This window comes from Heloderma suspectum, chromosome 3 (genome assembly GCF_057233095.1).
Source record: "Heloderma suspectum isolate Gila_16-S chromosome 3, 16-S_ref, whole genome shotgun sequence".
Lineage (NCBI taxonomy): Eukaryota > Metazoa > Chordata > Lepidosauria > Squamata > Helodermatidae > Heloderma > Heloderma suspectum.
The window spans coordinates 158,017,872-158,040,868 of NC_139460.1; the positions used below are offsets into that span (position 1 = coordinate 158,017,872).

The window sequence follows — 22,997 nt, forward strand, 5'->3', positions numbered from 1 at the left end:
TCCTCCTTCCTTCCGTATGATTGGCTGTCACTGGGAGGGGGCGGAGAAAAGCACAATGTGATGATATCACGCGACACATTTCTATACCAAAACATTATGGAGGGAAGAATGAGAACTGGAGGATTGGCCCTTTGGGGTTGGAAGCCTATGTTTAGTCTCATGTCTGATTCTGCCCACAGACTAACTTGAAGGAAACAACAGAAATGTGCCTTTCACGTTCAGCAGTGCCAAAGGCACACATGGAGGATTCACGGCACTAGTTTGTGATCTGATCCAAATGTGTTAAATTGATATCATTTCTCAATGTAAGGGTTTTTTTTTTGTCAAACTTGAAATAAATACAATGCGTTGGATCCAGAGTTCCTTGAGTGGAGTTGGGCACCCTAGGATCTCAGCTCCCCCTTTCCTTTGCAGCCCCTGTGCCCTCTGAAAATCTGCTTCAGAAGGTTGGCAGATCCTCTGGAACAGCACAGGAGGTGACATAGAGGGAAGGGGGAATCGGTGAAAATTGTCTCCCCCTTAATTTTGTTTGTGGAAGCTTCTGCTGGATCCAAGGCCTCTCTGTTCACAGAAGGGGACCTTGGATCCAACCCAGTTTTGAGCCAGAACTAGACATCCATACAGCAGCCACTGAAAATGACAGCTGTGTGTCTAGGTTCCAGCTCGCCTTCCATTACATCGAGTACAATTTACTGTAGTCCTGACATCGTGATGTTGTGCATTCCCCCCCACACACACACACCTCTGAGGTGCCGTTAGGGCTGGACTGCTGGACCACAGGGCTTCACAGCCCAGAGAACTCTTGCCACCACCATGCCATTTTGTTCTTTCAAAAACGTATAGAAGAGGTTGGTCACGCTGTGGTGTGAAATGGCAGTTGAACCTGGCATCTTCATTTTCTCCAGAGGCCCTCTCTCAGCAGCCTGCCTAAACTCTTAGTTGCATGGTGGTGGGGGGGGGGGGTTAAAGAAGAAAAAGAAGGTGCTACTAGTTCTGCTACTACCTGGTAAGGGGCAGAAAGCAAGCACCGGAGGGGGGGAAGGGGCAGGTATGAGTGAGTAGAAAGAGAGCATGTGTGCACTAGGGAAGGGATGGGTTGGAAAGAGTGAGGAGAGAGAGAGAGTGCAATGAGAGGGGAGGTGAAATGAGCAAGGAGAGAGACAGAGCACATGTCAAGGAGCTGGAAAGAGAAAGAGAGCACTGGAGGGAGAGAGAAACTGAGGACGAGTGCCCAATGGTGTATGTGTGTGCGGCCCTCTTGTCCAAGGGCCCCTCAACCCTGGCAGTACCACTGCCTCAATTTCATTGGATGCTACTGGTGGGAGAACACATATCATAATTATGTCAGGACACAGGGTAAGTTATTGTAGCCATGAAGGGATAACGGAACTAGACAGATGGGTAGTGTTTGCGATGGCACCAACGTATATATTATGAGGGCCTCATTGTAGCAGATTTAGCAGGGTCAATGCACAAAAGTTTATAATCTGTTAAGTGGTTATTTCAAGTAACACAGAAAAAGAGCAGTTAGTGATAAAACTGGAAAGCCAAATATCTAGTTTGAATGTAATATTAAACTATGGTTTAGTGTGTGTTCCCTCTCCTCCAGTGGGGCTGTGAGGTGATCAGAAGCATTCACTCCCATTTTCAGTTAACCAGGGGTTATTGTTATCTTGAAACCCAAACCTCAAACTATGGTTAATCTCAGCTATCACGTAAGGAAACAAACCAATTTCATATGCCAGGATTCTAAGTTGGCTTGTTTCCCTAAACTAGGAGTGCACAACCTGCAGTCCTGGAAGGCCTTAAATGCAGCCCCCCGAGGGGTCCTGACCTCCCTGCTGCCAAATTCTACCCCCACATATTTTCCAGTGGCTTTACCATTGTAGCTGCAGCTGCCACCACTTCTGCCACCACAGATTGCTAGCCTTCTGTCCCCACCACTTCCCCCAGTGATCCTGACACAGATTACTTTTTCGTCACTGGTAGCGGCTGTTAAGAAAGAAGGGTCTCCACTCTCTTACCCACAGTGACCCTGATACAAACTGCTCTTTCACCACTGCTATTAGCAGCGAGGAAAAGAAGGTCTGTATTAGGATTGCTGCTGTGTGTGCATGTGCATCTATATGTATGTGAGTATGTGCGCGTGTGTGCACAGGCATGTGTGCGGCCCCTGAGTTAAAAACCCCTGCAGCAGCAGACTGCCTTACATGTCAAAGGCCTGCCTGAATAAAAACACCTTTGCCTGCCAGTGGAAGGATGACAGAGAGGGAGCCAGTCCAGCTACCCTTGGCAGAGAGTTCCAGGGCCTGTTGCTGTTATGATTATTCACGTACATCACACGTAAAATTTTCTAAGGGCTGCACAGATATTGAACAATAAGACTCCCTGCCTGCAGGCTCACCACCTAATAGACACGATACCAAAGGAAAAAGGAAGGGGAAGGGAAGGGAAGGGAAGGGAAGAGAAGAGAAAAAGCAAGCATGACAGAAGCAGCTCGTTCTCTGGCCAAAAGATGGGGTCAGGTTGTTCCCCCCCCCACCATTAAGTTCTTCCTAGGTGACAGGAGGTGCAGCCTCCCAGTGGCCCTTGGTCTCCTGGCCAGTGGCAGAGACCAGAGTGTGTGCACAACAGTTCTGCAGTTCCAGGGCAACAGTCAGTTGGAGTCAAGTGTCCTTTCTGGCAGTGAAAGGTGGGGCAGGCTCCCTAGAGCTTCTCCTTCTCTGGCTGATGGTTGGCAAGGCTGGCTGGCAAGGTTGGTCTTCCCCTTGGCATGATATTCTCCCTGGGAGGCAGGGAGTGCAGCCTCCTAATGGCCCATGGTCTCCTGGCCAAAAGCCGAGGCCAGCGTGTGCCTCCTTTCATCCCTGCTGTCCAAGTTCATTACAATATGCTTATATTATCTCTGTTAAGTTGACCATCCCTGTGTCAGGGTTGAATCAGAGCCCATAGAGCCCCAAAGCAGTTCTGATTCTGAGGAAGAGATACAGACCGTCGGAGAGGAACCCGTGTGCTGTTCAGAGGTGCCGTCGGAGGGAGAGCCCCTCCCTGATCACATTCCTGAGAGTGGTAGCGATCCTGGCAGGCAGGGGGAGGGACAACTGGAGCTTTGGGATGCTAGCCACATAGGGACAAGCGGGAAATGGAGGGCGCTAAGAGGAGGTGCTCAGCCTGCTTGGCGTGACGTCAACAGCTGCGCCCCGATGCCCCATGGGAAAGGGGTGGACTTTCGCCTCCTAGCCCTTAAGTTCAGAGGCTTCCCACCTTTACCCTCCAAACAGAGATCAACTGATTCACTAAGGCTAGAACCTCAAGTAGGCAGCTCTCTTAAGTTTCCCTCATGAGGCTCATGCAATTAGCATCTGTAAGCATCATTAGGTTGAATGGAAATAAAGCCTTGGAAAAGAGCCCTATCTCTGCGTGTTGATTCTGGCTACTTGAGGATTTCAGAAGGCAGCAAGGGCGCTCCTGACACCCTGCCTTAGGAAGTTGAGGCACAGAGTCCAAATAGCAAAGCCTCCACATCTTGCTCCCCCAGTCTGTTTGGAGAGCGATTCCCAAGTGAAACATGTCAGAGGCCAGGAAATGATTGCTTGGCTTCCTCCCCTCTTTTGACCCCTTCTGGCACTTATCGTTTCCTGCAGCCCCCTGGGACAGTAAGGTAAAAATCCACTGTGAGCCGTGTTGGGTTCTTGTGAAGTCAGCGAACTCTTGACACACATTTCCAAAAGCCAGGATTCATGGACTAAGTATCGACTGGCTGTGGGGAAAATAGATAACATGTAATCCTGAGCCAACAGCCAGGAGAAAAACGCCAAGACAAGACAATCTTTTGGTTGTAGAAGGTTTACAAGATCATCTTGTGAGTATGTTTGTTCATCTGGAGCTCTCTAGCAAACGTGCCATGCAAAGACCAGACATTATTCCTCTCCAGAGATTCACAGCAATTATCAACTGACTACAGAAGTGCATTTTGGGAAAGAATCCCAGCAATCAAGTCTTTCTTTTTAAAACAACACCAAAATCAATTGGAATTGGTTTACAAATACTTCTTGTATGTGCTGTTTTCTTGGGGGGGCGGAGTTGCTTTTGCAAACAAAATGTATCAATCTTTTAAGAAGGAGACAAGTAAGCAAAATGAATTTTCATTTGTGTTATTTTATTAGCGTCATATGAAATTACAGCCTATTATTGACTTCTTCAAGAATATTTTTTACCCAAGGAACCACAGTTTAACATGCAGAAATCAAGATCAATATTGGTTATGCATTCATTTTTTGCAAAAAAAAAAATGCTATGAGGCAATTTTCTATACAAATCCCATGATTGTATTTATGTGTTGTTGTTTTAATTCTCATTGTGGCCAAATTATGGCTTAGCTTAGTTATAATTACAAAAAAAAAAAAAGGATTGTTATTTGCATTGTTGCTTACCATCCCAGGTGTGTTATTTATGGACTAAATTTAATTTACAGACCCTTTTACAATGAGAAGGTAAGGGACGACTATGTCATTTCTGCTGACTTCAGTGGCTTGGCTTGCTTTAACCATTCTTCCCCATTAGAGATCACATTGAGTTTAAAGGCTGTAATCGGAAACCTTATGGTTTTAGTGGATACTTAAGAGGAGTCATTGATACACTTTGAAGCCAAGATACTTGAACAGCATTAGCAACAGCAGCATCCAGCCATTAGGCCATTAGGATAGCTTGTCAAGGCACTAAAATTAAATATAGGGTCTCTGGCAATACCTCCGTTCAATTCTGCAAGTTTAATGGCAGGGCAAGGTTCTCTTTTCAATCAGCCCCATCATATATCATAACTTCATTTATTCCACATATCACTAAAGCAGAGATGAGAAACTAGTGAGAAGATGCCTTAAATACGTTGGGTAGTATTCAACAGTGTCCCAGAACTAGTGCTAATAATGTTAGGCTAGCATAAACCAACACTTGTTCAACATAAGTAGCAAGGGTGAGTGCAGCAGGGAAAAGTGACGACAGGCTGCCAAAATAGTCCCTTTTTTGGAGCTGCGCTGTTGAATTTTGGTGGCAAATTGCCACTTTTCCTCATTGCACTAGCAAGCGCTAGTTATGTTGCACAAGTGTTGGTTTATGCTAGTGCAATGTCATTAGCATTAGCACTGGGACTGGCACTTTCATCCTTAGGCTGGAGAAGGATGATACTTTTTTTCAGAGAGCTAGAATCATAGAATCATAGATAGTAGGGATGGACGGGGCCTACAAGGCTATCGAGTCCAACCCCCTGCTCAATGCAGGAATCCAAGTCAGAGCATCCCTGACAGATAGCTGTTCAGCCTCGTCTTGAATGCCTCCAGTGTGGGAGAGCCCACCACCTCCCTAGGGAATTGGTTCCATTGTCGTATTGCTCTAACAGTCAGGAAGTTTTTCCTGATGTTCAGCCGGAATCTGGCTTCCTGTAACTTGAGCCCATTATTCCGTGTCCTGTACTCTGGGATGATCGAGAAGAGATCCTGGCCTTCCTCTCAGTGACAACCTTTCAAGTACTTGAACAGCGCTATCATATCTCCCCTCAGTCTTCTCTTCTCAAGGCTAAATATGCCCAGTTCTTTCAGTCTCTCCTCATATAGCTTTGTTTCCAGTCCCCTGATCATCTTTGTTGCCCTCCTCTGAACCCTCTCCAGTTTGTCTGCATCCTCCGTAAAGTGTGGCACCCAGAACTGGACACAGTACTCAAGATGAGGCCTAACCAGTGCTGAGTAGAGGGGAACTAGTACTTCACAGGATTTGGAAGTTATACTTCTATTAAAAAAAAAAGGTAAAGGTGTCCCCAACCAGTCATGTCCGACTCTAGGGTGTGGTGCTCATCTCCATTTCTAAGCCGAAGAGCCAGCACTGTCCGAAGACGCTTCTGTGGTCATGTGGCCGGCATGACTGAACACCGAGGTGCACAGAATGCTGTTACCTTTCCCGCCAAAGCAGTGCCTATTTATCTACTTGCAATTTCTTGCTTTCAAACTGCTAGGTTGGCAGGAGCTGGGACTGAAGACGGGAGCTCACTCCGTCACGCGGCACTCGGGTCTCGAACTGCTGTCCTGCCGACCTTAGGTCTGCAGTTCAGCGTCTTAACCACTAAGCCACCGCAGCTTCTATTAACTTCTATCAACACAGCCCAAAATAGCATTTGCCTTTTTTGCAGCCACATCACATTGTTGGCTCATATTTGGCTTGTGATTGACAACAATTCCAAGATCCATTTCGCTTGTAGTATTGTTGCGCCAATTATCACTCATCTTGTAACTGTGCATTTGGTTTCTTTTTCCTAGGTGCAGAACTTGGCATTTATCCCTATTAAATTTCATTCTGTTGTTTTCTGCCCAGCACTCCAGCCTATCAAGATCACTTTGAATTTTGTTTCTGTCTTCCAAAGTATTAGCTATCCCCCCAATTTTGTGTCATCTGCAAATTTGATCAGCATTCCCTGCACCTCCTCCTCCAAGTCATTAAGAAAAATGTTGAAGAGCACTGGGCCCAGGACTGAGCCCTGTGGCACCCCACTCATTACCTCTCCCCAGTTAGAAGATCCCATTGATAAGCACTCTTTGAGTCCAATTCTGTAGCCAACTGTGGATCCATCTGATAGTTGTTTCATCTAGCCCACTTTTACCTAGTTTACTAATCAGGATATCATGGGGCACTTTGTCGAAGGCTTTCCTCAAGTCAAAGTATATTATGTCCACAGCATGCCCACAGTCCACAAGGGAGGTTTCCTGATCAAAAAATGAGATCAGATTAGTCTGGCAGGAATTGTTCTTGACAAATCAATGTTGGCTTCAAGTAATCATCACTTTTGTTGTTTATTCGTTCAGTTGCTTCCGACTCTCCGTGACTTCATGGACCAGGCCACGCCAGAGCTTCCTGTCAGCACTCGCCACCACCAGCTCCCCCAAGGTCGAGTCTGTCACTTCCAGAATATCATCCATCCATCTTGCCCTTGGTCGGCCCCTCTTCCTTTTGCCTTCCACTCTCCCTAGCATCAGCATCTTCTCCAGGGTATCCTGTCTTCTCATGATGTGGCCAAAGTACTTCAGTTTTGCCTTTAATACTTCAGTTGTACCCTCAAGTGAGAAGTCTAGCTTTATTTCCTGGAGGATGAACTGGTTTGATCTTCTTGCAGTCCAAGGCACTCTCAGAATTTTCCTCCAACCCACAGTTCAAAAGCATCTATCTTCCTTTGCTCAGCCTTCCTTATGGTCCAGCTCTCGCAGCCATTGCTTACTACGGAGAATGCCATTGCTTTAACTATGCGGACCTTTGTTATCAGTGTGATGTCTCTGCTCTTCACTATTTTATCAAGAGTTGTCATTGATCTCCTTCCAAGAAGTAAACATCTTCTGATTTCCTGGCTGCAGTCAGCGTCTGCAGTAATCTTTGCACCTAGAAAGACAAAGTCTGTCACTGCCTCCACGTTTTCTCCCTCTATTTGCCAGTTATCAATCAAGCTGGTTACCATAATCTTGGTTTTTTTTAGGTTTAACTGCAACGCAGCTTTTGCACTTTCTTCTTTCACCTTCATCATAAGGTTCCTCAGCTCCTCCTCGCTTTCAGCCACTGAAGTGGTATCATCTGCATATCTGAGATTGTTAATGTTTCTTCCAGTGATTTTAACTCCAGCCTTGGCTTCATCAAGCCCAGCACGTTGCATGATGTGTTCTGCATACAGGTTGAATAGGTAGGGTGAGAGTATACAACCCTGCCGTACTCCTTGCCCAATCTTAAACCAGTCCGTTGTTCCATGGTCTGTTCTTACCATTGCTACTTGGTTGTTATACAGATTCCTCAGGAGGCAGACAAGATGACTTGGTATCCCCATACCACCAAGAACATGCCACAATTTGTTATGATCCACAAGTCAAAGGCTTTAGAATAGTCAATAAAACAGAAATAGGCGTTTTTCTGAAACTCCCTGGCTTTCTCCATTATCCAGCGGATATTGGCAATTTGGTCTCTAGTTCCTCTGCCTTTTCTAAACCCAGCTTGTACATCTTGGAATTCTTGTTCCATGAATTGCTGGAGTCTACCTTGCAAGATCTTGAGCATTACCTTACTGGCATGTGAAATAAGTGCCACTGTTCGATAGTTTGAACATTCTTTAGTGTTTCCCTTTTTTGGTATGGGGATATAAGTTGATTTTTTCCAATCTGATGGCCATTCTTGTGTTTTCCAAATTTGTTGGCATATGGCATGCATCACCTTGACAGCATCATCTTGCAAAATTTTAAACAGTTCAGCTGGGATACCGTCATCTCCTGCTGCCTTGTTATTAGCAATGCTTCTTAAGGCCCATTCAACCTCACTCTTCAGGATGTCTGGCTCTAACTCACTGACCACACCATCAAATCTATCCCCGATATTATTATTCTTCCTATACAGATCTTCTGTATATTCTTGCCACCTTTTCTTGATCTCTTCTGCTTCTGTTAGGTCCTTGCCATCTTTGTTTTTGATCATACCCATTTTTGCCTGGAATTTACCTCTGATCAAATTTATTTATTTATTTATTTATTTATTTAATTTCTATACCACCCAATAGCCAAAGCTCTCTGGACAGTTCACAAACATTCCCAGCAATTGACAAGTGTGAAGTTACAATGTGAAAAATACCACATTTAGGGTGCAATCCTATGCATGGTTAGACAGAAAAAATTCCTACAACATCCAGCATTTCCCAGCCAGTCATCCTGGCTGGGGGATGCTGGGAGTTGTAAGACTTTTTTGCTGTCTAAACATGCATAGGATTGCACTCTTCACATATTTATGTCCCCCTCTATCCTATGGGTTCAAAGCAACTTACAGTAGTTTCTCTAAATGTGAATTGTCCTGTCCCCCCAGGCTCACAATCTAAGAAGTCATTTTTCATGTACTGCCCTTCAACATATTAGATTTCAGGGCAGAGTAATGAAATATGGAAAGGTTGATAGAAAATCCTCCAAAATCTTAAGATGCTTGCGGAAGAACTGGAATTTTGAAGTAGCAAAGAATGTGTTTTTTTTTCTAAAGCCAGCCTCTTCATATATTCACTCACTTCCCCAACCTGATTGATTTTGGCTGGAAACCTGCACCCTGTTGCACACAGGGCCAGGTGTGGCATGACCATATATATGTAGCTGGTGTCACTGTCACACACACACACACACCGCCCCAGCCAGGGCACATAGTCGAAGAGCCCATGTCAAAATACTTATGTCATAAGGTACAAAAGGTTTGACTATCTGCACATCTTATAAAAGTCAGCAAAGGCACATTATCGTGACATATGATTTGGCTATTATGAAACTTGCACTTACCATAAAAGTAGACAATAGTCTTAAGCTTGACAAGTTGTTCCTAATGCTTGATAGATTTCACATCTGCCTGGCACATTTGAAGACTGTAGGAAAGTTTGTTGAGGAATCTCTGGAGTCCATTACCCCTTTTTGGAGGGGTCAGAAAGGGGGTATGTGGCAACAAAGACAGTCATATTGGACCATCTGGAATTATGTATTCCCCAACAGATACTGCTTGTTTTATCCATATACCTTATGATGTAATTATTGGCCCCAGGAAGGGGTTTGGAAGGGCTTCCAGCCCTTTAACACCCCACCTGTTGTGCATAAGACTGGAGGTTTTGGAGATGCCACAACTTTTGTAAGATGTCCAGATTGTGTACCATTTGAGGCAAGGGGTTCTGACAGTACTCTGTGATGTGGCCTGGGTTGTAGGGTTCTGCCATGGGTCAGATTTGGAGCAGGGGTCAGATTTCTCAGGAAGCAAGATGATAGCAGATAAGCACCACAGAAAGCTCCAAGTGTGTCTGGAAGCTAGACGGGGTTGTCTGTATGTTGCTCCAACAAAGAGCAGAGCAAGACTGAGGTTTAAATAGAAGTGCTTTTGGAGTTAGGCTGGTTGGCCCCACCTCCATGCTGACCGGCTTTGTCGCTGAAAGGGGGCTGGCCTGTTTTAGTAATCTCAGGCTGTGACGTAGAACTGGCTATGGCATGCTAGTTTCCTCATGGCTTGAGTCCCCAAAGTCTGATGGCAATACAATCTCCTCTAGATGCAGGTGAGCTGGGCTCAGAGGTTTTTCTGGAGAACTGGGTCCCAGGGAGGTAGAAACATCATGACACCTTTCCATAGCCAAGTCTTCTCCCTGAACAATTGACTCTGGAGCCTCTTCCTCTGAGGACAAAGAGTCAGCATCCTCTGAGGACGGGGGTTCAGGGTCTTGGTCCGTGACAGATAGTCAAACCTTTTGTACTTTATGACGTAAGCATTTTGACATGAGCTCTTGGACTAGCATCTGTACTCAGTGTGCTGTCATGCTCGGTTCTAAATGGAAGTCCTCTCTATGCTTCAAGGGATAGGCATCCAAAAGCCTGCTCTTGCTGACTCACCCCACCTCTGTGTGTGGGAAAAGTCATGCACTGTGGGCCTGGGTAAAGAATGGGCTAGTCAACATCTTACTTTGACACATGGAAGAGCTTATCTTTAGAAAGATAGGACTGCTGAGCGTGCTAGGCACAACAGTGGCACACAGAGGACAGAGAGACTGAGCAGGAGAGGGGGAGTCTTATGAATGATTGCTCCTCATCCTGCTGTACTTGCATCTGTTATTCACAATCATCAACACAGTGAAGCACAAATGGAGACATTTGTGAAATTTTAATTTTATTTGCAAATATAACTATAACAAACAAAAGCAAAAAATAGAAAGGGGGGTAAGCCCGAAAGAAAGAAGGATGAATAAAGAAAAAAGAACGAATCACAAAACTTATCTATACACAATAATCATTTACATCACTCTAAATAATAAAAAGTAAAGAAAAAGAGGGAAAAGGAAAGATTGACACTTCCATTTAAAATATGTACATTAATAGAAGCAGTCTGTATATCTAAATAATCTCCATACAAGATGGACGGCTGTAGGAGATATGTGCAAATGTAGCAAGGTCAGTGTGATCTTCAGTCCACTGAATGATAGGTGGTGGGTGTTTATCCTTCCAACCTTGAAGTATAAGTCTCTTTGCAAGTGTAAGGGCTCTCGATTTCCACTTTTGTTGTCCATCTGGCAAAACTGGAGATATATGCATGTTTATTATTGTTTATTATCACCACCACCACCACCATTTTAATTCAAAGCGTTTCTATCCAACTCTTCAGTCAAGAGTCCCAGAGCAGCTTATAAGAATCAACTACCAGACAGTCCCTGTCCTCAAGATCATAATCTAAAAGGACATGAGGCACAAGGAAAAGGATTGGGAGGGAAAGCACGGTGGTGATGCTTCATTCAGATGGATGGGAACATATCAATTGGACTCAAGTTTGCACTGCATATAGTGTCCTTCCCAGCTGGCCTGCTGTTTGCTGGCCTGTTCCTCTTTTCTTTCGTCTCACCTGCAGTTCCTCTTCTCTTGAGTTCATGCTTAATCGGTTTCTTCTCCCATCCCCTAAGGGCAAGATGTTTCCTCAGAAGCCCTTCTGGTGGCAGTTGAGGGAGGGATGAAGGATCAACCACTGGGAGCTAGATAGGCAATTTGAGTATTTTAACTCTGGACTAAATGCGAAGCTACACATACACGCAGCCATTCCGAGATCATTACTCCTATAACAGTGCAACCCTACGCATGTTTACTCAGCAGTAAGTCTCACTGCATTCAGCGGGGCTTACTCCCATGTAAGTGTGCACAAGATTGCAGCCTTGGTAGACTTTTGGGTCAGCCTGACTGAAAAAGCAAACCCCAAATCCATGGCACAGCATATAGTCCAGGGGTGGATAACTTGTGGCCATTCAGATCTTTTGGCCTACAACCTCCATCAGCCCTAGCCAGCATAACCAGTGGTGAGGCATGATGGGAGCTGTCGGCCCAAACATCTGGAGGGCCCAAAGTTGCACAGCGCTGCTAGAGATGGACAGCCTGGAGGGCAGGTGGTGTGAGTCCTTTATAACCAGTTCAGGCCCATCAAGAATTGGAGCTGGCAGTTCCAGCCTGGTTCTTTTTTAATGTCACAGTTCATTTGCAGAACCATAACTGGAATCAAGAATTAAAAAGCCCCTGTATAAAAGTCAGTAACATTAAACCTTTAAGACTTGTTTCATGTGTCATAAAAAGCCTATGAAAGGATTTTATATTCTGTACAGTGTTTTAGCGCTTTCAATCATTTTCCCCCCCCAACATAACTTTGGTGAACACTTTAATAGCCTCTAAATGAAAAACTAAACTATGTGTCATTCAAAAAGAAAAAAAAGTTTTATGGATCACAGAATTTAATACAGGTTGTGGACCATAACAAGGAACTGATAAACCTATAACTGAAATTAATTCTAAATGTTGCAAAAATATTTTAGGAGTATATACGTTGCATGTTGGAGCAACGTAGGAGTGAAAGCATTTGCCATATAGAGATTTTTGACAGTGGTAAAAGAGTATATTAGAACAGTCATTCCCATTAAGTGAGGTTTGTTCTTGTTTATGGTCCATCTGTTCCACCTCCTGACCTTCACCATTTGCATTCTGTTGTTTCAGCCATCCACAGCCAGACTGGATACTTACCCAGAGAATTCCTGCTACCCACTGATGGTTTCCAGTGTTTTTTTGAGGCTTCCTGGGTTCTCAGCTAAATCTGGGGGCTTTCTTCCACAGCAGTGGGGGCCACCATCATGCATGGCCTGCGGCTTTAGTGGGTGGAATCCAAAGTGTATTTCCATTAGTTTGTTTGTTTGTTTATTTATTTCATTTCTATACCGCCCAATAGCCGAAGCTCTCTGGGCGGTTCACAAAAATTAAAACCAAACAATACACAATAAAACTATTTAAAATATATAGAACATTAAAACCACAATATAACAATACAACCACAATAAAACCTAGCAGCAGTGCAGGAGTTTAAAATACAGATTTAAAACAGCAAAGATAAAAATTTAGAAAGCTAAAATGCTAAAATGCCTGGGAAGATAAAAAGGTCTTCACCTGACGCCGAAAGGAATACAATGTAGGCACCAGGCGAACCTCACTAGGGAGCTCATTCCAGAGCCGGGGTGCCACAGCAGAAAAAGCCCTCCTCCTAGTAGCCACCCGCCTCACTTCCTTTGGCAGGGGCTCACGGAGAAGGGCCGCTGATGATGATCTTAAGGTCCGGGCAGGCACATATGGGAGGAGGCGATCCTTCAGGTAACCTGGCCCCAAGCCGTTAAGGGCTTTGAATATTAACACCAGCACTTTGAATCGGGCCCGGAAATGGATTGGCAGCCAGTGCAGCTGGAAAAGTACTGGCGTAATATGAGCTCACAGGCCAGTCCCTGTTAACAATCTTGCTGCCCTACTTTCGACCAGCTGAAGTTTCTGGACCGTTTTCAAAGGCAGCCCCACGTATAACGCATTGCAGTAATCCAGACGAGAAGTTATCAGAGCGTGGATAACTGTAGCTAGGCTATCTCTGTCCAGATAAGGGCGTAGTTGGTATACCAGCCTAAGCTGATAAAAGTGCTCCGTGCCACTGAGTTCACCTGTGCCTCAAGTGACAGTTCTGGATCAAAGAGCACCCCCAAACTACGAACCTGATCCTTTAGGGGGAGTGCAACCCCCTCCAGAACAGGTTGAATATCACCTAGCCAGGCAGACGAACCACCCACTAACAGTACCTCCATCTTGTCTGGATTGAGTTTCAGTTTATTAGCCCTCATCCAGTCCATTACCATGCCCAGGCACTGATTCAGAACAGCCACTGCCTCACCTGGTTTTGATGAGAAAGAGAGGTAGAGCTGGGTGTCATCTGCATATTGATGGCACCTCAGCCCACACCTCCGGATAACCTCCCCCAGCAGTTTCATGTAGATGTTAAACAGCATGGGGGATAAAATAGAGCCCTGTGGAACCCCATGGCACAATTGCCATGGCACAGAGCAATAATCCCCCAGCACCACCTTCTGGAATCAGCCATCCAAGTAGGAGCGGAACCACTGTAGTGCAGTGCCTCCAACTCCTAACCCAGACAACCTATCCAGAAGGATACCATGGTCGATGGTATCGAAAGCCGCTGAGAGGTCCAGGAGAATCAACAGGGTTGCACTCCCCCTGTCCCTCTCCCGGCAGAGGTCATCCCACAGGGCGACCAAGGCAGTTTCCGTTCCAAAACCAGGCCTGCAAATTCTTTCTGAGGTGGCATATTAGTTGTCATGTTTCAAAAGGGCAGGGCGCATGAATGGCACACCACTTTCAAATAGCACTGCCATATTGCATTTCTGCATGCATGCATGTTGTAACCAGAGTGTATCTGCTGTACTATGTTACCAGTGGACCATTACTTATCCATAAGTAACATCCCATTTGGATTACTGTAATATGTTGTACATGGGCCTGTCTTTGAAAATTGTCTTAGAAGGTTCAGTTGGTGTAAAATATTGCAGCTAGATTACCAACCGGGACTGGCTATTTAGACCGTATTGCTCCAGTCTTGAAGCAACCGTGCTGGCCTCCAGTCCACTTCCAGATACAATTAAAAGTGCTGGTTTTGATCTTCAGTGGTGGACCCCATCTTTAGATTTCCCAACATAGAGAGGCTCACTCTGGCCAGGTGCTCACTCTGGCATCTTTTTGGAGTCAGGTGAAGACCTTTTCATTTGCCTTGGACTTTTAGATGTTCTGGTTTTGTTTTATCTTATTGGTATGGGTTTATAAGTTGTTTAATATCGATACTGTTGCTAATTTTCTATTATGTTATTGTTTAATGTGATGATTGTTGTTAAAATTGTTAGCGCTACTGGACGCCCCTTTAGAGTTGAAGAGTGGGGTACAAATACTTATAAATAATTAAACAAGTAAGATAGCCATTTCTTATTCCAGGCTTCGACCTAACATGGCCAACGGGTTTCATTGTGAATTTTGAGCACAGCAAAACTTCACAGCATCCTTACTGGTAAGACACTTATACACAATCGTATTCATGTCTGCTCAGAAGTAAGTCCCATTGAGTTCAGTGGGGCTTACTCCTAAGTAAATGGGTATAGGACTGTAGCCCAATAGTGTTATCCACAAATTAAGGTACAATTGTTAATTCTATAAATTACTGGAGCTCCATTGACATTTAATGGAACTAAAGTGGATTAAATCCAAATATTCTTACTCAACTGGTTAATCCAATGCAACCATAGGCAATGGCTATCAAGCCATTTACTCCAGTTTAACTTCATTGGGATCCTTCTGAAATAATGTGTTTGTGAACAGCCATTGTGGTTAAAAAATATTAATCTTTTGCAAACAAGTATTTAATCTAATTTAGGATATAATCAGGATTATTTTGCCTATGGAGCCACTGGTGTTTGGGGGCTATGTTAAAGATTTAGTAGACATGCATGAGTCAAAATTGGTTATGAATTATCTTAACAGTTGCATGGTTAGAAACTTCTGTAAACTACAAAACTGCTAAACTCTCTTCTAAATGGGAATGAATGTGTAAAAACGGGGGAATCTGAGTAGGTAAACTTAATAATTTTTTATAAGGATATGTAATGGGTTCCAAATTGGGAACAATTTTCAAGTAACATTATCTAAGTTTGCTATACCCTGAGTTCAAATAGCAGAACAACAGATCTCCTTAAGATTTTTTGCAATACCCAAATATGATCTGCTTCTTTGGATTATACTAATGCGGTATTAAGAAATATATAAAGTCTGGCAACAACTCATTGCAAATCCAAATTTCCTCTGTAAAGGTAAACGTTTGTCACAAAAGGAGTTAAATCACCTTTAAAAACTCATTAAATACATGTGATAATAAAACCAGAAGCTAAGTATGTCCAACAAATATACAGTCTGGCATAAAGTCTAATCCTTCTCAGGAGGAAACCGTGTTACTCCCCTGTGTCATTAACATTTATGAATTATGACTTCTTTATAAAATGGCAAAATTAAATGATCATCTTCCACTACAAACCCTATATTATACATCTGTTTTGCACTAATGGAGAGCTCATCTTTCCTTTTATGCAGATTAGTAACATTGCTGGTTTCAGAGGGAGAAGTATAAAAATAAAGCCAAATATATCTCATCTGTAGTGAGTGCTCTTCCAATGTTAAACTAATTAATTTACTGCAATAGGGCTTTTGCAAGGTAGGTGAACATAGCTATCCTTTTAGACTGAGGGATCATTTCTGATCCTGATGCAAATACTGGTGCAAATTCTTTCTGAGGTGGCATATTAAGAGGTGGCTAGTATAAGCCATGGCATTAGTTGTTGCTTTTGACAAATGCATTTTTACCCTCTGAAACAGAGAAGGGGAACTTCTTGCATTCTGAGGGCCAAATCCAATTTCAGAAAAGCTCTCAGGGCCCACATTGTAGGTGTGGGCAAGGCTGAAGGTAAAAGGGGTCGGGCTAAAATAACCAAAAATACCAGCATATTGTAGTTTACAAATCTTCCTGCCCGTAATTCAGCCTTGGGAGAAGCATTTCAATCTTTCAGAATGGGAAAAAACTTCAAAAAAGCTGGGAAACTGACAAATGATCGGCAGTTGGGGAAAAGGGGGTGGGTCCAGGGAAAGGGCCACCTAAGAAACCATGGGTGGCCAGATTTGTAACACTCGTATTCTGGACATTTCTATACCAGCCTAAAATCCTGCATTTAAAACGGGGCTTTCTGCTTCCATTTTAAATGCAGGATCACAACTGACTCCCTTTTCACGCGCTCCCTTTCCCCCCTCCCCTTCCCCCTCCTTCTCCCCATATCTGAGTCTTCCATTATCTTTCATTGATCTCACTCCTCTTCTTCCTGCTTTAACTCTTCCCACTTTAACTCTTTTGATGAAGGAAACTGAAGCAGAACACAACGGGGTAATTTGATAGCTCATTATCTGTGATCTATTTAAAAAAGGAACAAAGGGCATTTAGTGCAGGAGGGTTCTGGCAGTGTTACTGCGTCATGTAAAGAGCCCACTAACTTCCGTGAAGGAAAATCTCAATCACAGGATAAAAGCCCGGTGTGAAGGAGCCCTCGGACACAAAAGGCTTACCACCATCTTACCTCCAAAATTGGTGCCATCAAGAGCCAGCCTTTGCCCCAAATCATACAGCCCAATACAAGGGTGGCATTTGGAGATGCAACCCTTCTGGTATCCTGGTTTCGAACTGTTTTCAGCTATCAGAAATAGTTCTGCCACAGGTTGCTTCTAAATCATATTTACAATTGTAAATAGCTTATGAACAGTGGGTGGGAAGGCTTCTTGCTCTGAGAGAGAGAGAGGGAAGAGGCAGAAATGTCCCTGCTGCCTATCATATTTTTAGGTGCTTTGGGGGAATATATTATCCTGACAGACAGGGGCTTACTGTGGCATTGCCCTAGAATGACACTGGAAAGGCAATTACTTTCTACCCATGGTTGGAAATTCTGTTCTAGAAAACCCTGAGGTTCCCCAGAAGGTTATCAAGCATACGATGAAATATTCTTAGAGGTCATATCAGTCAGGAAGCTAGATAAGAGCCACAGGAAACTGCTGACTCCACACCCATACAATGAAGTCCAGTGCCACCTAGTGGTTAAACTATATAATGACACTATTCACACACAGATTTTCTCCAGAAATGGCACAAAAGCTTCTGAGAAAGAACATATGCCATGCGCAACTGGTCTTCCCCTGTAATGTGTAAAGGCCTCTCGAAATAACAATGTCTTCAGGAGGCGCTGAAAGCAACACAACGTTGGCGCCTGCCTGACCTCCAAAGGCAGGGAGTTCCACAGGAAGGGGGCCACTACGCTGAAGGCTCTCTGGTGGGTTGCCACATGGTGGCGGTTCTGCCTAGCGATCTGCCTCACTAGCACCCATTGTTCTTTTTCTATTCCTTTTCTAGGCCCACTGCTTCCTCTGCCACCTCTGATCCTGCCCACTTACCTTTCTCTCACCCTTCCTTTCTTTTCCTTTTTGTGCATCCCTCACATAGATAAAAACAGTTTGCATTTGCTACTTGCAGAGTTATAGCTCCATACCTGTTGATGGGTAGCTTGGATCCACCATAGTGCCATGCATATCTTGAAGGCTAACCTCATAATATTTACAGATTAGTCACAGCCATTATGCATTAACTGAGCCAGCCTTAACCTTAGCCAAACTTTCAGAGTTTCTTGTACACATGCCAGTTTTCCCTGCATGTTTTGACAAATGAGATATTCCCTCTGGTGCTTCCTTGTGGGTAACAGTGTGTGAGGATGTGTGGTGGCGGCAGCCACAAAATTTATTACAGTTATTTTGTAGTTTGATATTAAAGAACATGATGTATTATATCAGGTGTCTGACCTTTAAAGATCTTAGGACCCAATTCATTACAACATAAAATTTACATATTATTCAACATTCCTGCAGACCTTTTATGAAGAAATTGTGGTGCGGACGTACATGAGATTTAAGACAGAACGAGTAGGCCTGCATATGAAGAATGAAAACTGCATGAAATACTAGGCTTAGAGGAGGGAGGGAGGGGGAAACACCTTTTAACCCCTTGAAATCTTTACTCTCAGGAATAAAGTTTGCATCCCTGTCTCCAGAAATCTCCTAAAAAATAAGTAGCAGATGAAGAAGGAAAATCTCATGTGAGTTTCAAGCAACCTCTGCTTCTGCTCTTGTATTAATTACATTAATTTTATTGCTACAAATTGGTATTATGTTACTATGAGCAAACTCATCCCCACCCCAAGCTGGCTATGCTGTTTTGATCTCAGGCCATCAGAGAAGGAGATAAGCATTTTGTTGTTTAACTTAAAAGCCTATAGACGTTATGGCAGAGATTTCAGAATGCTAGTGCTGGGCCAAGGATTAGTGTCCAGTTTATCTGACTGATTTCCTTTCAAGTCCAGTTCTCCTTCACCCCACTCCTTTTGCTAACTTTATTCATTTATTTGTTACATTTCTGTACCACCCATCAGCTGAAATTCTCTTGGCAATGGATGCATTTCTGTTGATCTGTTTGGAGAGGGATGCTACTTGCTATTTCTTATTCTAGATCTCACACACTGCCTTTAAGTCTCCAACTGAAGGATGAGAAAAGGCTCTTCCATGGGTCCTTTACAGAGGGCAGTCCTCTATTTGAAGGACTATTTGAAGGCCTGTCCAATCCAAGTCCAGTTTAAAGATAAAACACCATCAGAAGGAACAGCCCAGGAGCCTTGAAGTTGTCCATCAACGGCACCTGGACAGCAGACTGAGCAGGTACAACACAGATCACCTAGTCACAGTCTTCTACACTAAGGTGAGATTTATCGTATTTCTATTTAAGGATAATCATTATTTCTAAATGTGCATCTATACATATAAATTAGCATATGCAATTTTTTGGTGTATTTCCCCTTTTTTTTGGCAATTCAAAGTGGCCACCCTGAGTGCAGGATGGGTATCAGTGAGGTATTTCTCAGGCAGATGGATGACAGGTCAGATTCAGGATTACCTGTCCCCCCACTGCCCCCAGCCTGGTGTGGGTAGTCTTGAGTTACGCCACCAGAGACTTGGGAACCAATTCATCTCAGGGCTTGCTAGCCTGGCAGGTGGGAATCCCTATCTTGACGTTAATGCAAGTGAACGTCAATAACAAGGAACTCATCAACAGGTCTTCTTAGCGTGCTATGGCTCACAGCTTGTTAAGTATTGTTCAGTGGCAAATGTTCGCTCCAAGCCAACTCCACTCCCAACCTCTTCCACTTGTTATCACCATAGCAGTTGTAAGGGTTTTATTTTATTTATTTGTTTATTTTACAAAATATTTATATATCACCCTTCATCAAAATTGATTCTGGGCCAGTTTAGAACAAGCACAAAGTTAAAATGCAACACCAACCAAAACAGACCAACAATAAATAAATAAAAAATAGCAGATAAAAAAGCCAAAAGTACTTAAAATGACTCAGTAAATAAAAATATTTTTGACTGGTGCTGAAAGGACAGCTCTGTTGGCACCAGGAGAGCCTTCTTGGGAGTGCATTCCCAGAACTGGGGCACCAGAGTCAAACAAGCCCTTTCTCTGATGGACATCTGCCTCCCTTCTGATGGAGGAATCTCAGCTTTGTAGCCTGCAGAAGCTTGTTCACTTATTTTTGGCACTTACTCTGGAACAATTTCATTTAGTGCGATCTGGGCGTGATCCTGCCAAAAATAAGCAAGAGGCTCATTGATTTCAGCAGGAAAGCTGCAGTGCAATCCTACATATGTTTACTTAGTTAGAAGTAACTTCCACTGTGTTCAACAGGGCTTATTCCCCAGGGCAGCCTTCCCCAACCTATTGCTCTCCAGATGTGTTGAACTACAAGTCCCATCACACCCATGCTGGCTGGAAGTGATGGAAGTTTTAGTCCAATATATCAGGTTGGGGAAGGCTGTCTTAGTAGGTTAGCAGCCTTAAAGCCTGGCTTAAGTCTCCCGCATTTAAACTGCTAAGTTTTAGAAGTGCTTAACTTTGACTGGATTGTCAATTTAAAGTTTGATTAAAGATTAAAAGTCTTTCAAGATCAAAGTTGGCAGAATCCTTTTAAATACTCTAGGGCATGGGTAGGTAACTGGTGGCCCTCCAGATGCTTTGGCTTACAGTTCCCATCATCCCTCACCATTGGCTATGCTGGCTAGGGCTGATGGGAGTTGTAGGCCAAAACATCTGGAAGGCTACCAGTTGCCCACCCCTGCTCTAGGATAAATACAGAAGAATACGGGGATAAATGTGAATGTGGAGAACCATTTCCTCAAGGAAGTTAGACATTTTTTTGGTGAAACTATCTACCTTTGTGGAATAAGAGCTTTAAGGCTCCATGCTCTCTTCAATAATAACCATGGAAAGTGTTTTGAAATGATTGGTTCCTCTTAGGGTTTGTTTTCAAGCCCATGTGAGCACATTGACATTTACTAGTCTAATACAAAACTTTAATGATGGGAAAAGACCAATTACAACAGCAGAAATGTAAACAAAGGGTTGAATTTTATGGCTGGGTGTAATATGGTATTTCCAATCCCTGTAGAAGTAGTGAGTTCCTCGGGCTGCACACCCACCACTGCCCCACCACCAAATTTCTGTGATGTGACAGGGGCAAATAATCAATGGTTTACTGCCTAATTTCAGTGGCAAACCACAAGTGGCTGTCTCTGTACCTCTGGTCCGCAATATGCAAGATGCGGATAATGATCTTATACCCCATGAAATTGAAGCTTATTCCAAGAACTCTTTCACCAGGACCTGTCAATCTTGCTGAAGGGGAAAGAAAGGGTTCTGGACTGCGTACGGTGACTCTGAGGAAAAAATGTTTAGAAATACATATTTTGAGATACGTACAATACCTTTAGAAATGCAAGTTGTAAGAAAAAAATGCATTCAGAATTTTTTATTGAAGCAAGTATTTAAATGCACATTTCATGTGTATTTAAAGATGAAATAAAACTGCGGATTAATGTGGAAACGGGGATGGAATGGACTTATGAGTGAACTCATGCAAAATTGAAATGAACCAGAAATAGACTCACCTGTCATCCCTGCTACCACATTCACATTGTTCTTGACTTCTGCTCTCTGCCTTACAAGATTTCCAAGTAGTGACAGAAACAGAACTGAATAACTTCAGTTTCATATACCTGTTTGTAACATTTCAAAACATGAATAAACTTTCTTGAAGTCATTACCCAATAATGCTTTAATTAATTTAGGGTGCAATCCTATGGCCGCTAGTCAGCAGCTAGACGGCCATAGGATAGGTCAGTTCCCTGAGAACCAACCTCCACCCCCTCCCACACTGCCTCATAGGCAACATGGATCGTCCCCATGCTCTGTGCTCGGAAGAACTGTGTGCAGCGAAAATGGGATGTTCCTGGGGACGTGCCAGGGTGGGGAGGGCGGAAATACTGGTATGCTGGTACATCCTATGTGTTGTCTGGTGTTCCTGGGGACGTGCCAGGTCAGGGAGGGTGGAAATGCTGGTATGCTGGTACATCCTATGTGTTGTCCGGCTGCCGTTTCCCCCGCTCCACCTTCCTGCAGCTAGACAGCTGAAATCGGCTGTCTAGCCAAAAAGGCAGGGCAGCTGAAGCACAGAGGGGACAATCCGCTCCGCACTTCTCCTGCCCGGCATTGGATAGGCGGTTGCCTCCGAGTTCGGAGGCGGCCGCCTATCCTGATAGGATTGCGCCCTTATTGTTTCATTTTTCCTGTCTTGTTTTTTGTTAATAACTCCAGTTAATTATGTTGTACACAGAATTCATGCCTTATTCTGCTGATCCTCAGAAATAGTTTCAGTAAAATTCAAAGAATAAGGAGAAAGAAAGAAAAACGAAAACGTTACAGTATTGCACCAAGTTCTTTTACAACCATCAGCAAAAGGTCCCCAGTTTTTTCCAATGCTCAATTTAGAAATGCACTTTAGTGCAAATTTATCTTTTAAATGTGTTTTGACATATTTTATTGTTTTTGTGAAATGTTTTGAGAGTAGAGTGGCCATTTATGAATCACCCAAAAAGAAGAAATTCATTCCCCCTAAAGAGAGCAAAAGAGGACAGTGATTTATAGAAAATTTGCATATGCTAATTTATACGTATAGGTGCAAAATTAGAAACAGTTGTTATAATTTAAATAGAAATGCCGTCCATCTCGCTATAGGGCGGCCAACCGTGCACTGGCCTGTTCAGTCTGCTGTTCAGGTATTAACTAATGATGGGTTGATGGTCAGGGGTTCTCATGGTCCATTATCTTTAAACTGGAATTGGACAGGACAGCCTTTCAAATAGAGGACGGGCCTCTGTAAAAGAGGGGACCATTAAAGACCACACATTGTCACCCTATTTGTTTTTTGACAAAAAAGATGGATATGAACATCATAGGGCTGCCAGCTGGTTCACTAGATCAGGGACGGGCAGAAAGTAAACCTGGATTCACTAGTGATTTGCAGTAGATCCACAAGGGTTTCTGTCTCCTAACTGTTTCACAGCAGCAATCACAAAAAGGACTTCCCTTTTCCAAATTAGGCTGCT

General features: G+C 43.7%; 1 long non-coding RNA gene across 3 annotated transcripts in view; it reads right to left on the reverse strand.

Moving 5' to 3' along the window:
* Positions 1-10,662: 10,662 nt before the first annotated feature.
* LOC146350375 (uncharacterized) overlaps positions 10,663-22,997 on the reverse strand; it is a 41,010-nt gene continuing 28,675 nt past the window's right edge. Inside the window, exons 2-6 of one of the 3 annotated variants that reach the window (XR_014788838.1) lie at positions 21,501-21,608; positions 21,132-21,269; positions 12,570-12,691; positions 11,413-11,539; positions 10,663-11,092 (exon numbers count right to left, since the gene is read on the reverse strand). This is a non-coding gene — a long non-coding RNA (uncharacterized LOC146350375). The remainder of the gene's footprint in view (positions 11,093-11,412; positions 11,540-12,569; positions 12,692-21,131; positions 21,270-21,500; positions 21,609-22,997) is intronic. The other 2 variants (XR_014788839.1, XR_014788840.1) reach the window with 2 other exon arrangements.